We start from the raw sequence: 13,579 nt of genomic DNA, 5'->3' as shown, positions 1-13,579 counted from the left end.
TAATACAGTGTATTTTTTTTATTTGATCTTTTTATGAGAACTTTGTTTATTTATTTATTTTTGCTGACACCACCTATTTTGTCATGTCCCTCATGGCCTTCAACGAAAGTATACTTAGAATATACCAAATACAACTATAAAAAAGTCCATATATTTTGATGTCAACCTAAACAACTGTCTGTGTTTAATTGTTTGTGATATTATTTTTCAAAATTAATTGATAATTATTTATTAAAATCACATTATTTAGTTCTGTACCTAAGTAACCCCTCAACCCCGTAACACAAATGAATCTCCCCCACAAAAACAATGGTATGATCCATATGATCCATATACATCAAGAAGTGACATCACTCAAGTCTTTTGGACAACAGGACAGCAAAGACAGGCAAGTGGCTTCCTTCTTTTATTTAATTTTGGTCATTTATCTTGTGATATTGTGGTCGCCAAACTCAGTGACTCAACACCGTCACATGAAAAAAAGATAGAAAACTATTACTTATAAAAAAAGTTTTTTTTATTTCAAAACTATATGCTAATTCTGAATCTCATGCATGCCATGTGCTCTCTCTCTGGTATACAGTATGTAGAGCAGCGGCCATTTTGTGCAAAAATCACAACCCCGTCACACTCAACCCCGTTACATGTTTGACTGTGAGGTATACATATCAATGATACATTTAAGCAAAAATTTGAAAATGTCAAAGTCCAATTTGAACCATTCTAGTGGAATGACCCCTAAATATGTGCACTCCAGTATTCACCTGGATCTTGCCGTTTGCCTAGGCTGTCCCCTTTCATTTTTATAAAGAGCTGCAATGGAAACAATTTTGCAATTCTCTTTCTCACTCTCTCAGTGGCCCACCTACATAGATGCCCACCGGGAGCTGTCCCAGTCCTCCTGGTGACCAGTCCATCCCTGACGAGGATCAGCTCATTGACATATATCTACCTATTCAGGCTACAGCAGTTTAGCCCCCCCTGAGGGTTTACATGAAAAATATTTACTGATGCTTTTACTCTGTTTTTCAGTGGTCAAGACCCTCAGACCCGCAGAGCAGGTGATATTTGGGTGATGGGTCACTCTCAGCATTGCAGTAACACTGATGTGGTGGTGGTGGTGGTGTTAGTGTGTGTTATGCTGGTCTGAGTGGATCAGACACAGCAGTGCTGCTGGAGTTTTTCAACACCTCAGTATCACTACTGGACTGAGAAAAGTCCACCAACCAAAAATATCCAGCCAACAGCATCCTGTGGGCAGTGTCCTGTGACCACTGATGAAGGACTAGAGGATGACCAACACAAACTGTGCAGCAGCAGATGAGCTATCATCTCTGACTTTACATCCACAAGGTGGACTGACAAGGTAGGTGTGTCTAATAAAGTGGACACAGTGTTTAAAAACTCCAGCAGCACTGCTGTGTCAAAACCTCTCGTACCAGCACAACACACACTAACACACCAACACCACATCAGTGTTACTGCAGTGCTGAGAATGAACCACTACCCAAATAGTACCTGGTCTGTGAGGGTCCATAGGGGTCCTGATCAATAAAGAACAGGGTAAAAGGGGGCTAACAAAGTATGCAGAGAAACAGATGGACTACAGTCTGTAATTGTAGAACTGCAAAGTGCACCTATGTAGTAAGTGGAGCTGATAAAATGAACAGTGAGAATAGAAACAAGGATGTGTGCATATATTAATACTGCTCTGTTCAAAATGGCAATCTGTCAGCAGTCTGTGTCTTTAATTCAGCAAAGAAAAAGAGACAAGAATTGAAAGAAGGGCAAAAGAGTCTGTGGCTGCCTCATCGGCTCTTGCTTTTTGTTTTTTGTGTTTTTTGACAGTGTCTACTGGTTTGTGGAAATAAGACTGTCATACATCTACCTTCAATTCATCGTGGTGCACAAATTGCCCTGTCAGTGTGCCATACTGAAAGGACTGTTTAAGCTTTTCGTTTCTTTTCTGGAGCATACAGACATATAATTTTGTGCTGAATCAAAGAATGGGGTTTTTAGTTCCACATGAGCAAATCATTTTAACTATGTTTAATAGGAAACAAATTTATAATGCACAAAACTGATAGATTTTCATCAGCCAATGAAGGCTGTGCATCTAATTTACTTCATTCAAAGTAAATCAAGTCTAAGCTCTTAGGTGAAAGTTTTGTATTGACCACATAATATCAAAGCTTCTATGCAAACATATGAAGAAACACACTTCATACACAGCATGAAATAAGAATTCTACTCATTGTCATACAGGTTTGTCGTGTCCTCTTGTATAGGCATTAAGGCTGCAAATCATTTTAATTACATGAGTCATTCAGTGTTTAGTGTGGTGCCTTTCAGTACGTTTCAGTAAATGCAGGCAGACCTTTTTTCATTCATGACAGCTGGGGATGTTGAGTGTGTTTTCCTGCACAGTAAAGTGATTTTTTTTCCCATTTTCCATGCCTCATTCCACTCTGAGCTGATGATTTACTGTCAAAAGCTCAGGCCTCATCATACTGCCAGCCTGAGAGAAGCAAGGAGCTGTGTGCTATCATCACTACATGGACCTAAGGCTTTGAAATAGCAGCAATTACCTTGGCTTCAGTCAGTAATGTGGCAACAGGCTAAAAATAGCATCTTCGGACAGTACAGAAAACATACTATCAGAATCCACTACGTCCGCTACCCAAAAAGACCCGTTTAAGTCAGTTTGTTGACGGAAGAATTATTGCTCTGTCGTTGTAGGCCACGCTTGAAAATCTGCTTGCTCTAACTCCTGGCTCCACTGAGGAGGTCTTGATGAATGGCTCTCAGCACATAGTACAGAATGATAGTCAGTGGTCTGTGAAGCCAATTTATCTTTGGTGCCTTAACTGTGTACGAAACGCAATGAAGGCAACAGTATTTCACGCAGCTCAGCTTCCTGTGCTCACCCACCGTTCCTCAGCTTTTGAAGGCATCAGATACAGCCTTGGATAGATGCTGGTTATGGGGATGGCATGTTTTGATGTTTGGTGTACACATTTTTTTTTTTTTACTCTTGATCATTTTTAACATTCACTAGAAAGCTGTGTGAAATATGGCTAGTGTAAGATAGGCCAGTCATATAGGCGACTTTGTAGGTTTACAGTTTCTAAATTGGACACCTGTAACTGCTACATTTGTCAGCTGCTACCCTATCCATCAATGGAAACAGATTGTCCATTGATGAAAAATTTTTTTAGTGATGTGCTAGCTTATCAGTGGTCAGTTTCTGACCACAGGACCACTATTGGCTAGATTGTTTCAGCTGGTGGACTGTCCTTAACCCACTGACAGTGAATTGTGCAACTGTAATTCCTCAGAATGTAGTGAAGGCATTGAGAAATACAATGAGAAGAAAGAAAAGTATGCATGATAATTGTGGGCACTTGTTGATATCCTATATTTTTCTTGTATACATCTGTCAGTGCCACTGTGGAAACCAGTGTTCAGTATTAACAATTGTCTGACTACACAAGTAAAACAGTAATTCGGGACAGGAGTGGTGAAAATGACTTGCCCAGATGGGCAAGCTGATGTCCAGCCACAGGGTACTTTTATCAGTGAAGAACTGTACTTGATATAGGCGTTTTACGATTTTATATGTAAACTCATCTTTCCCGAAGGGAAAAATGGTGTAATCCAGATCTGCATAGGCCTAAATGCAGCCAATCCTAAATGTCCGTGACGCAGGATGTTTGAATAGATTTTATTATAATATAATGATGGGTTTTATTATAACAATGAATTAATAGTCTTATTAATTTTTATAAAATAAAGATTTGCGTATATGCGTTAATTCATATGTGTTTTGTTTAAAAATGTTTTAGGAGGTTGGGACCATATAAATGCTATTTGGAACAGTACACTTTGTCCATATTATTTTTTTTAATGTTTAAAAAACACCACAGTGAAGTGTTTCATTTCTAATACTACATCAAAATTGTGGTGTGATAACTATCCACAGTAATACTGGAATCATATCAGTATGGGAAAAGGTATTGTCTGAACCCTGTAAACATTTATAAAATTAAAGAAATTGGACCACATCTACCTGAATTAGCATTACAATGAACTATAACATTTATTTCTGTAGATTTACAAATGTAGTAAAATGAATAAAATGCTCACATGCCAAAACATTCTGCTCCACTAGAGTTCAAAAATACATAATCTGATATTGGTCAAATCTAAATGTTTGTACAAACATTTTTAAAAAATCCCCTGATACTGATATGATTCCAATATTATTGTGGATAATGATTACACCACAATTTTTAGGTAGTAGAGACAATAAACACTTCATTTACCTTAAAAAATGAATATGTGCTGCCCTGAATATTCAGTGTAACTGAAGAATTTGCACACTCACATTTACATTTCCTGATAAGTGAGCCTTTACTTTTCTATGCATATATAATTATTTCTTTTCAATAGTACAATATTTATTGAAGTATTGCATCCACGTTGCCTGGTTGGAACTGTTCATTGATAATACATCTGTAAATCTTGAGGAACTGCCAAACTTTCCACTAGAAATTTCTGTGAATAATGTGAACTTGCAGTACTTGTTTATGTATGTTTGTCTGTCAATGCAGTTTGTCTATGTTTGGCATTTGTTGTGATGATTTTAAAGATTGATATGACACATTAGGTAGTTTTGCAGTTTTTTTATTTTATTTTATTTTATTTTTTTACAAATGCTGATGCATTGTATTTGGTCTTTCTTGAATACTGTTAGCTGCTGGTTTTTGCTTTGAAATCTCACATAAAACATTTGTTAAAATATAATGTATTTTCAGTATGGTTGCTGCATTGTCTGAGAATTATTTTTGGGAAAGGCATCGAACATACAAAGTGGTAAAATCTTCTTACTTAGTTTTATTGGGGTATATACTAGGGTTGCAATGATACCACAAAGATATCAGTGCTGTTACTGGTACTTAAACACAGTATTGACATCAGTTATGAGGATGCCGATACCACAAAGCAGTTACTAATAAGTAAATTGAATCGCCGGTGTCAACTGACAAGTAGCAGTAAAAATACTCTTGGCAGAATCTCTAACTTCAGTATTTCATGGAAAGGCAGTGGTAGTGGGTGATGTACTGTTTGGAATTCTTCCTAAACTACTGGTTTCGTAATTACACCATGATGGAAAATACGCTGACCTTAGCAACTCACCTCACCAGCTAAGCCATTCTTCTATGTGAGTTAATGTTAGTCCAGTTTTTTATTAAGGGAACAAACATCAGAGAGGCATATGAAAGAAAGTGCTCATCTGTTGGGCTAAGTACAGCCTCTACTCTTGATTTAGCCTTTATCTTATCAGCCTGCTCGCCAGGCCTGTGTGTCCCCTGTCCATGCCTGCAGTCGGTCAGTTGCATCACAGTCTCACAGCCTTTTGCTTCGACAAAGTTGCGAAATCTGCAGCTCAACCGCTACTACTGACTGTGTGAATGATTAATATTTACTAAATTCTGGCAGAGTCTGAGAGTCAGAAATTTAAGTGTGAGTGAACGGAATGCACATACAAATAAACTGAGCAATTCAGATGTTAAGCAACATTTGCTGCGTTTAACAATATATTGTTCCTTTCTGTTTTTTAAGTATCAGTAAATAGTAAATACCAATTACATAGTAAATAAATTGAAATGTGTGTGTATATTATGTTGATCAATTGTGAAATGTTGTGACATTACATCACAATATGCTTTTTTTGAGCAAGGTAGATGTGGTCAGCACGTTAAACTATATCTGGTGGTATTTACTGATGTTACGTTGTGACCCTTAAACTGTTACAATGGACTTTGGAATGATCTGGAGAATAATCCATTTGACCATTGTGAATGCCTTTAATACCATGTGATTTCACCCTGCATAAACTGTAATCAAGGCTTGCATAGTGTTTATAATAGAGCTTTAGGTTGCAACAGAATGTTCAAAATATTACTTCAATATTTACAGCTACCATACCCTCTCCAAAACATTAGCATTGATTATAACTTACTAATGTAGTTATAAACCAACACAGATTTTGGTCCAGATGTCAAGCCTTTTTATTCCCTGTTCCACTAAAATTTAATTCCAGATTTATCTTTTTGAATTCTAGAATACATTGTCTCAGGCTCAGAGGAGCCGCTTGATTGTGTTCCATGTGAGAGTCAGAGATAAGGACCCATTTCATTTGGGTGACTCATTCAAGTGTCAGTACTGACTTCCTCCTCAGAAAAAAGGAGAAGAAATATGTTCATTTTCACTGCATGGTTTGACTTTGTAGCATCTAGCATGTTATATTTCACAGTAAACAAATGACAGGCAGCGTGTAAATATACCCCACAACAACAAAACCCTTTTATATACATGTCCCTTAGTAAATGGAGTCTGGAAGTAAAGCATGTTGTGTTAATTATTTGAGGACTTCTTTTATTATGGCAGTATGCCTGCATCAGAGACTTTTATTTGAACTACACAGTTATATACATATATATATAATATGTGTAAAATATAAATATTAATAAACTATAAATATTGCATATATTGTATAAGCCCACCGCATGATGCAGAATGAATATGAACAGTGAAATTGCAAGAATCTTTTCATTAACGTATTAAATGTTATCTTGTTTGGACTGATAACTGTTGAGATTATCACTTCTTCTCAGCTGCATGGCACTGATTCAGGGCCTGCGGTTTTCTCTGAAGCTCTCGGGTCCTCTGCTGCCTCCTCATTTCTCTGCCAAATGTACTCACGTCGCTCCGTTTGTTATCTCTGTTTGTCAGGGTGGTCCTCTGATCAAAACATGTTTCAGATGCAGCATCATTTGGACCAGCCAATACTGACCTCTGCATGTGGGGGGTGGGGGGGCATTTACTGTTTTATTGAATATATTATACATAGATTAGATTGTCATTTATCATTTACAGTATGATGTAGTGATATAGGTACTATACCCTATCCATCAGTGGAAATTTAGGCCATGCTCTAGCTCATCAACAGCCAGTTTCTGACCACAGGACCACTGTTGGCTAGATTGTTTTGACTTGAACTTTAACCGGCTGACATTGAGGTGTGTAACTGTAACTCCTCTGAATGCAGTCAAATAGTGCTGCAACAAATATTCAGTGGATTTCAATATATCTGGTAAAGTATTCTAAAAATTAGAAATCCATTCATAAAACTTTTACTACTTTTATGAAAACTCAGCCCTCAATCAAGTTAAATGCCAGCATTCACTAGTAGACTTGACATTGTGAAACAAAAGCCTTGCATAAAAAACAATGGTCTGTGGTTGGTCTGTTTTAAGCAACAAAACCCACGACACACACTAGCATGATTCAGAAAAAGGCCTCGCATGAATCTATTCATTTTAGATCTCTGATTTCAGGTGACAACATCTAATTCTCTGTTTCCCTGTGCAGTTTACATATGTTTTCCTACTGCTCTGGATTGCTTGCTAAGTAGCATTCTCTCAGCTGCACTTATTTTGGTGAATAAATGAAGGCATGCTAACTAACTAGCCGTACAAAGCTGAAAGAAACCTATTGAGTCTGCGCTGGGTTTTTGCATGCTCCAATAGAAAGTAGTGTTTGAGGAGCTTAAAACCTTCATGATATAAAAATAAGGTCACTGCCCCTGTCTCTGATAACAAGTAATGCTCTGGAGCAACACATGAGGCTGAAGTCACCATGCCCAGTGCCACATATTGGCTGGAGGGTTATGAGGTTTCCCAGCATTGGGTTGTGGAGCAGTCCACAAACTTTTGAAGATGTACTGTGTTTTATTTCACCCATGAACAATGAGATAAACAGGACCCTGGGCTTTTACCACACTGAGAGCTAACTGTATTATCCCTCGCTGACAGTAATGACGCCATTCGATACACTATTATGATGTACTTCTCTTCTGTCTTATATCTGTTGACATTTCAAGAGCAGCCCTATACTGGTTCCGTTCGTACCTTACAAACAGAGAGAATTATTACTGTTGGTAAATAAAGATCATCCACTGTTAGCCAGGGAGTACTTCAAAGACCTGTTATTGGTCCCCTTTTTTGTAATTTACATGTTACTTTGTGGGATATGCATGAAACTATACACATTATTGTATTTGATTGTTCATAGAATATAATGTATACAATCCATACAAATGCATGTCCACATGTTTTTACACTGCTTCACAGCCCAATGCTGAGAAACTTTATACCCTCTAGCTGACAACAATTTATTACTACTGGTTTTCAGTGCTAAGCTGATGATATGCAGGAATTTGTTAGCAGAAACACCACCTCTCCCATTATACCTGAAGCTCTAGCAGCATGCACCCATGAATTATGACTCTATATGCATTACATTCCTCTATAATTAAACACAGAAAAAGTTGAAGTTCTGTGGGCAGGTCCTAAACTTCGAGAATGTCCAACTGCACTATTGGTAGAAGGAGACCTTCTCGAATTACAAGAAATCTTCACCTTATGTTCCTTAACTATGTTTTTTCAACTCGGTAACATTGCTGGCCATCACTTACCACAAGTGATGCCAAAACATTGATTAAGTCCCTTTTTATTGGTCCCTTGGCTAAAACATACTTCATTAACAAACTTCAGATCATTCAGAGCTCTGCAGCAAGAGTGCTTACTTACATCACCCCATTCTTACTCAGCTGCACTCTTTAGCAGTAACCTCAAGCTTTAAGTATAAAATATTGCTCGTTTCTTTCAAAGCCCTCCATGACCTGGCTCCTGTTTATCTTGCAGAGTTCCTTCGTCGTTACAGTTACATCCCTGCCACACTCCCACAGCTCAGCACTCTCTGCAAGCCTATACATTTATTTTCTCTATCAAATCTCTTCAGAAAACTTTCCATTCCTTGTCCTGATACTCTTTTTTGTACTGTGTTGCAGCTTATGAGTAATTGTGAAAGATGCTAAAGGAATAAAAAATCATTATTCATTATTAAGACAGTCAGAATTACTGTGTTATGTTACTTATGCTTTAGACAAAATGGCTATACATCAGCTCAGGTATCTCACTTTTGCTTTTGGCTCGACTCCTTAAAGATTAGGCTTAGTTTCATGACCCACCATACAAGGATAAAAAGTCACTTTTTATCAATTTTGAGGTGGTAAGAACTGTGGCCTGTGGCATTAAACACTAGCTAGATTGATCTGTTTTTTCTAAGCTTTGCTTGGTTTTTCTCTGTCTGTATGAATCAGAGCCAAACTTTTAAACACAATCTTGGTATGGTAAATATCACACCTGTCACACAAGACACACACGCACACACATATATAAGTATGTATAATATATGTAGTGGTGAGCAGAGAACAAAGGTCAAGAATCATTCACCAAAAACCATATTACTGTTAATCTGAATATCCTCTGGGACTTTTCACTGATACTCAGACTTCTGAAATACAGTTACTTCCCTGAAATGGGTTCTAAATCCATACTTGCATGTTCCGTTGGGCTTTAGTGTCAAAAAGCTTGAAATTAATCATAAACGTTTATGAATGTATTAAGATTATTAGATGTAGATTTATACCCCCCTGCTAAAACTCTCAAAAGAATCACATTAAATATGAACTTCATAATTAACACCATAGGCGACGTAAGCCTACTCATTGTGGCAGCTATTTATGTGATGCACTGCTAACTTTGCAAGTCAGGCTTTCTCTCCTCAAACGCTTGAGGAAATCAGGATTTGTTTTGATGGCCCTTGAAACTCACAGGTCATGTTGAATGAGTGCGTGGGCTGTTTGCTTGGCCTGGCCCCTTGCTGACAGTGAGAGCCGGTAGAATATGTTCACTCCCACCTGTCTTTCCATTTAACAAGCTCTTGCTCTCTGCTTTCTTTTTCTCTCTCTCTCTCTCTCTCTCTCTCTCTCTCTCTCTTTCTTTCTCCCCCTCCCTGTCTCCTTGTCTGTTAGACATCTGCTGCAGTACTCGCACCGTTCTCCCTGTACACTCACTCACCACTCCTCCTCCCTCTGGCTATTTCTGTACGACTTATCACGCAGTGTTGAGTCTCTTCAGTACCTGCAAAGTTATGCATGTCAATATGTGATGTATTATTATAATGTGTGCTTTGTGGCGCACATATAGTGTTGAACAGTCAAGTTCAAGTGCACATAATGTTTTCATTCAGAAAAGCTGCAGTGCTGCTAAGGTGTTTTAGGGCAATCCTTTTAGTCTCCATTTCTGCTGTTTCTCTAAAACAATGTAGATAAAATAATCAACACAAAAAGCCACACACTCAACCCAGGCTCTTTTTTTCCCGAAGTAGCTCCCTCATAAACCTCGAGGGATGAAAAGTCACCTCTCTCTTTTCAAATACTGCTTAATTAGTTTTTCACTTCTGTGGAGGTGTGTTTATGTGGGAGACCTTTTGAAGAGCCTCTAGCAGGGCTTCACAGTATATCGTCTGTTAATCATTATTGCGACATTTCCATTTGCAATGCTGATATGATATGCAAATTAGCTAAACTAATCAGTGTTTTTTTTTGTTTTGTTTTTTTTTTTACTGTGTGCTGTGACTTGAATCAGGGTATTCATGTAGTAACAAAATTAAATTCATTTGGCTAAAATTATTTAAGTTATTCTTCAACTATGACACATTCAATCACCAGTGGGCATTGCATGAACTATCGCAATATGTACCACTATAATCGCAAAGCTATTAGCCCTCAGCCTTAGTGATCCATGATTACTCATCCAAGCCTGTAGTTCTCTTACTGTATCTTCAGTATGAGATCCTCATGTTAAGAAGTTAGCAGATCCCACTGCTATCTCAACAAGACACAGATTAGTGTGAAAGAAGCATTGTGGCACCAAAGCATTGCTTCCTGATTGTTTATTTCCAACATTACGAACAGTATGCTTGGTTGTATCGGTTAGGAGTCCGGTGTAGTTAACCACAAGAAAGGCCTGGTGTGAAGACCCCCATAACTTGTTGTGTGCAGATCACAATCAGAATGCTTAAACCACATTTGGAAGTGGTCAGAGATGGACCGCGTTTAATACAAGTGTAAACAGAATGCATTTTCATCATCCGTATACAATTATACAATATGTGAGTAAAAATCTCTCTGACCAGCAGGTGAGGGGATAAACATCAAAATGACAGAGAATATGCAAGGATGAAGCTGGTCCCAAACAAGGTGCCTTCAGCCACTCTAAAGTACCCAAGCCAAGCTTGTTAACTTGTATCGAAAGGTAAAAGAGATGGAAAAAAAAGTAAAATGAGAACAATCCATGATGTATTTTCTATGCTTTTTACTCTATATAAGCACAGTCAGATCTCTGGTCTAGAGATACATTTTAATAAAAGTGTAAATGGAATCAAGCCAAAGTTTATCACTTACAATCCGGACATAAAACATATGTTAATGCAAGGTGGAAACAGGCTCAAAGATCTATGAAATGATCTCTGGGATGAGCCGACGGCCAGCAGACGGCACTATTGACTGGCTGGAATGGATCACGTTCCCACACGTCTTTACACTGCTGTTCTAGAGAAGGTATATTACATTAACAAGCAGCCTGTAATAGTAGCTTTCATTTGCTGAGGTACTTGACATGGACTGGTATCGACTGCTTGTCTCCTAACACTAATGCCAGAACATGTTGTTACAGTGCGTGGTCAGCGCGCTAGGGTTATTAAACTGAACATAAATAAAGAAAGGGAAACTTAATGTAATGGTTGAAATGTGCTGGAACTATATTGTTTTCTATATATCAATATGCCTCTGGAAGGCATACGTACCTCATAATAACATCATGGCTCTTTTAGTACCTGAGCTGTCCTCAGCAGAGTTCCTTCGGGGGGTTTAGTAGCTTTCATAGACTACCGCTGACATTTCCTGCATATCAGGAATGTGGAGTGTGTGATGGAAAAGTGAACACTAAGCTCCTGTAGAGATCAGTAATCTGAACACGTGTGAATGCAGCGGCTGCCTTGCACTGGAGAGAGAAAGCATATTTGGGCCCTGCCATGCTGAAATGCTGATGTTGGGGAAGCGGCATATTAAAGCAGTGGTTCTGCTCCGGTGTTATGAAATAGTTTGCTGTGCTTCACTGGTCTGTTTCTTGAAGTCCCAACAGAGAAATTTTATCAGAGAAAGAGGGCTTTACTACATCTGGTCACATAGGATGCTCTGTTAAGTCCAGATATATACATCTTGGAGCATTTTCTTTTAGCAATGGTACAATTGGAGGTACACTCCATTGGTATCAGGATACATTCAGTAAACAAATGAAGGAATTGCAAACCCTTGAAAGACCAACACAATGACTTCTTAAATTTCTGTCAAAAAGAAAGATTTCGCCAAACCATTTAACACTTTTTCCCAAATTCCAAAATCTTTGTAAAAAGAGGATGAAAATAAATGTTTTATGTGAAATACACGTCAAATAAATCTTTTCATGTGCTTTGTGGACTTTTTTGATTTCACAGTATAGGTGTGACACTCAACATATTGCATATTCATGACCACCTCTAGATTGACAGCCCATGTCAAACATAACACAGCAGGTGCTATATAGAACCCTTTTCAAAAATGTTCTATATACAACCATCTATAGCACATTCTCTGAAGAGCCATTTGAATTCCACTAACAGAAATTAGCATTATGCTAGCAGGGTTATGCACAAAGAGAAGTATTTAAACATTGTTGAAATTTCACAACACACTGTTCACTCCCCAGTTCATATAGTCTGTATTTAGAAATTAAGCTACAAAAACAACCCATTTTGAAATTATTGTTTTTTGTGATGTCATGGAAACCAAAACATTCACATATGTCTGCCTCTTCAGCCAACGGTTTAGCCACACCTATTCATGCTGAAGTGCTTTAGCCCAGACTTCTTTTTGAATGAGGCACAGTACAGAGCAGTTAATCATTTACATATGTCAGTCATCAAGGCACAGCAACAACAAGCCTGTTAAATTCTGTGGGATAAAGAGAGTCTGTAAAATGGCCCTGTAAAAATGGATTACAACATAAACCTACACGTATAAGTGGACCTCAGGGAGGAAAATGTAATATATAGGGTCTTCCAGAAAAGTAATCTCCTGTGAGTATTTTTGCTAAATTGCGTGAAATTAGGTTTTCATGTTATCTGTATTTTGCTTCATGTTATTCGTTTAAGTGGAGCTTCAGTGTGCAGTGTGCCCTGAGGAAACTCTCAGTAGATACATCTGAGAATTTTCTCTGTGTTTGAGTTAGCTCTCTACTGCAGCACTGGAAGTTATGTGAGCTTAAATTAGATGCTACTGTACACCATTTAGGTTTAGAGGCTTCTTTTTAACAGACCATATTAAATGTCTCAGCCTTAATCAGATTCTCTAATGGATACATTTTACTCTTTTACATGATCGTATTACCAGACAACTAACCTCTGCTGATCTTTATCAGTTGCTGTAAATCCTCAGAGCATCATATGTCCTTACTTTTCTTGTTCGTGCCACTTGAGGCTTTATGCAGTTGAGTGTTTTGCCTTGTTAAGCACAGATTCTCTGAGACCCTAATGCTCTCTGTCTCCCTCAAGTGCTGAGTGCCAAGAC

The 13,579-nt window shown here is 38.0% G+C and overlaps 1 protein-coding gene across 3 annotated transcripts in view; it reads left to right on the top strand.

The window, feature by feature from the left end:
* Positions 1–13,579, top strand: part of asic1c (acid-sensing (proton-gated) ion channel 1c) — a 95,419-nt gene that overhangs the window by 41,652 nt on the left and 40,188 nt on the right. The gene's annotated exons all lie outside the window — the stretch shown is intronic.

The sequence above is a fragment of the Pygocentrus nattereri genome, chromosome 3, assembly GCF_015220715.1.
Source record: "Pygocentrus nattereri isolate fPygNat1 chromosome 3, fPygNat1.pri, whole genome shotgun sequence".
Lineage (NCBI taxonomy): Eukaryota > Metazoa > Chordata > Actinopteri > Characiformes > Serrasalmidae > Pygocentrus > Pygocentrus nattereri.
Note: the sequence above shows the minus strand (reverse complement) of the source record. Positions and strands in the feature narration are given on the sequence as shown.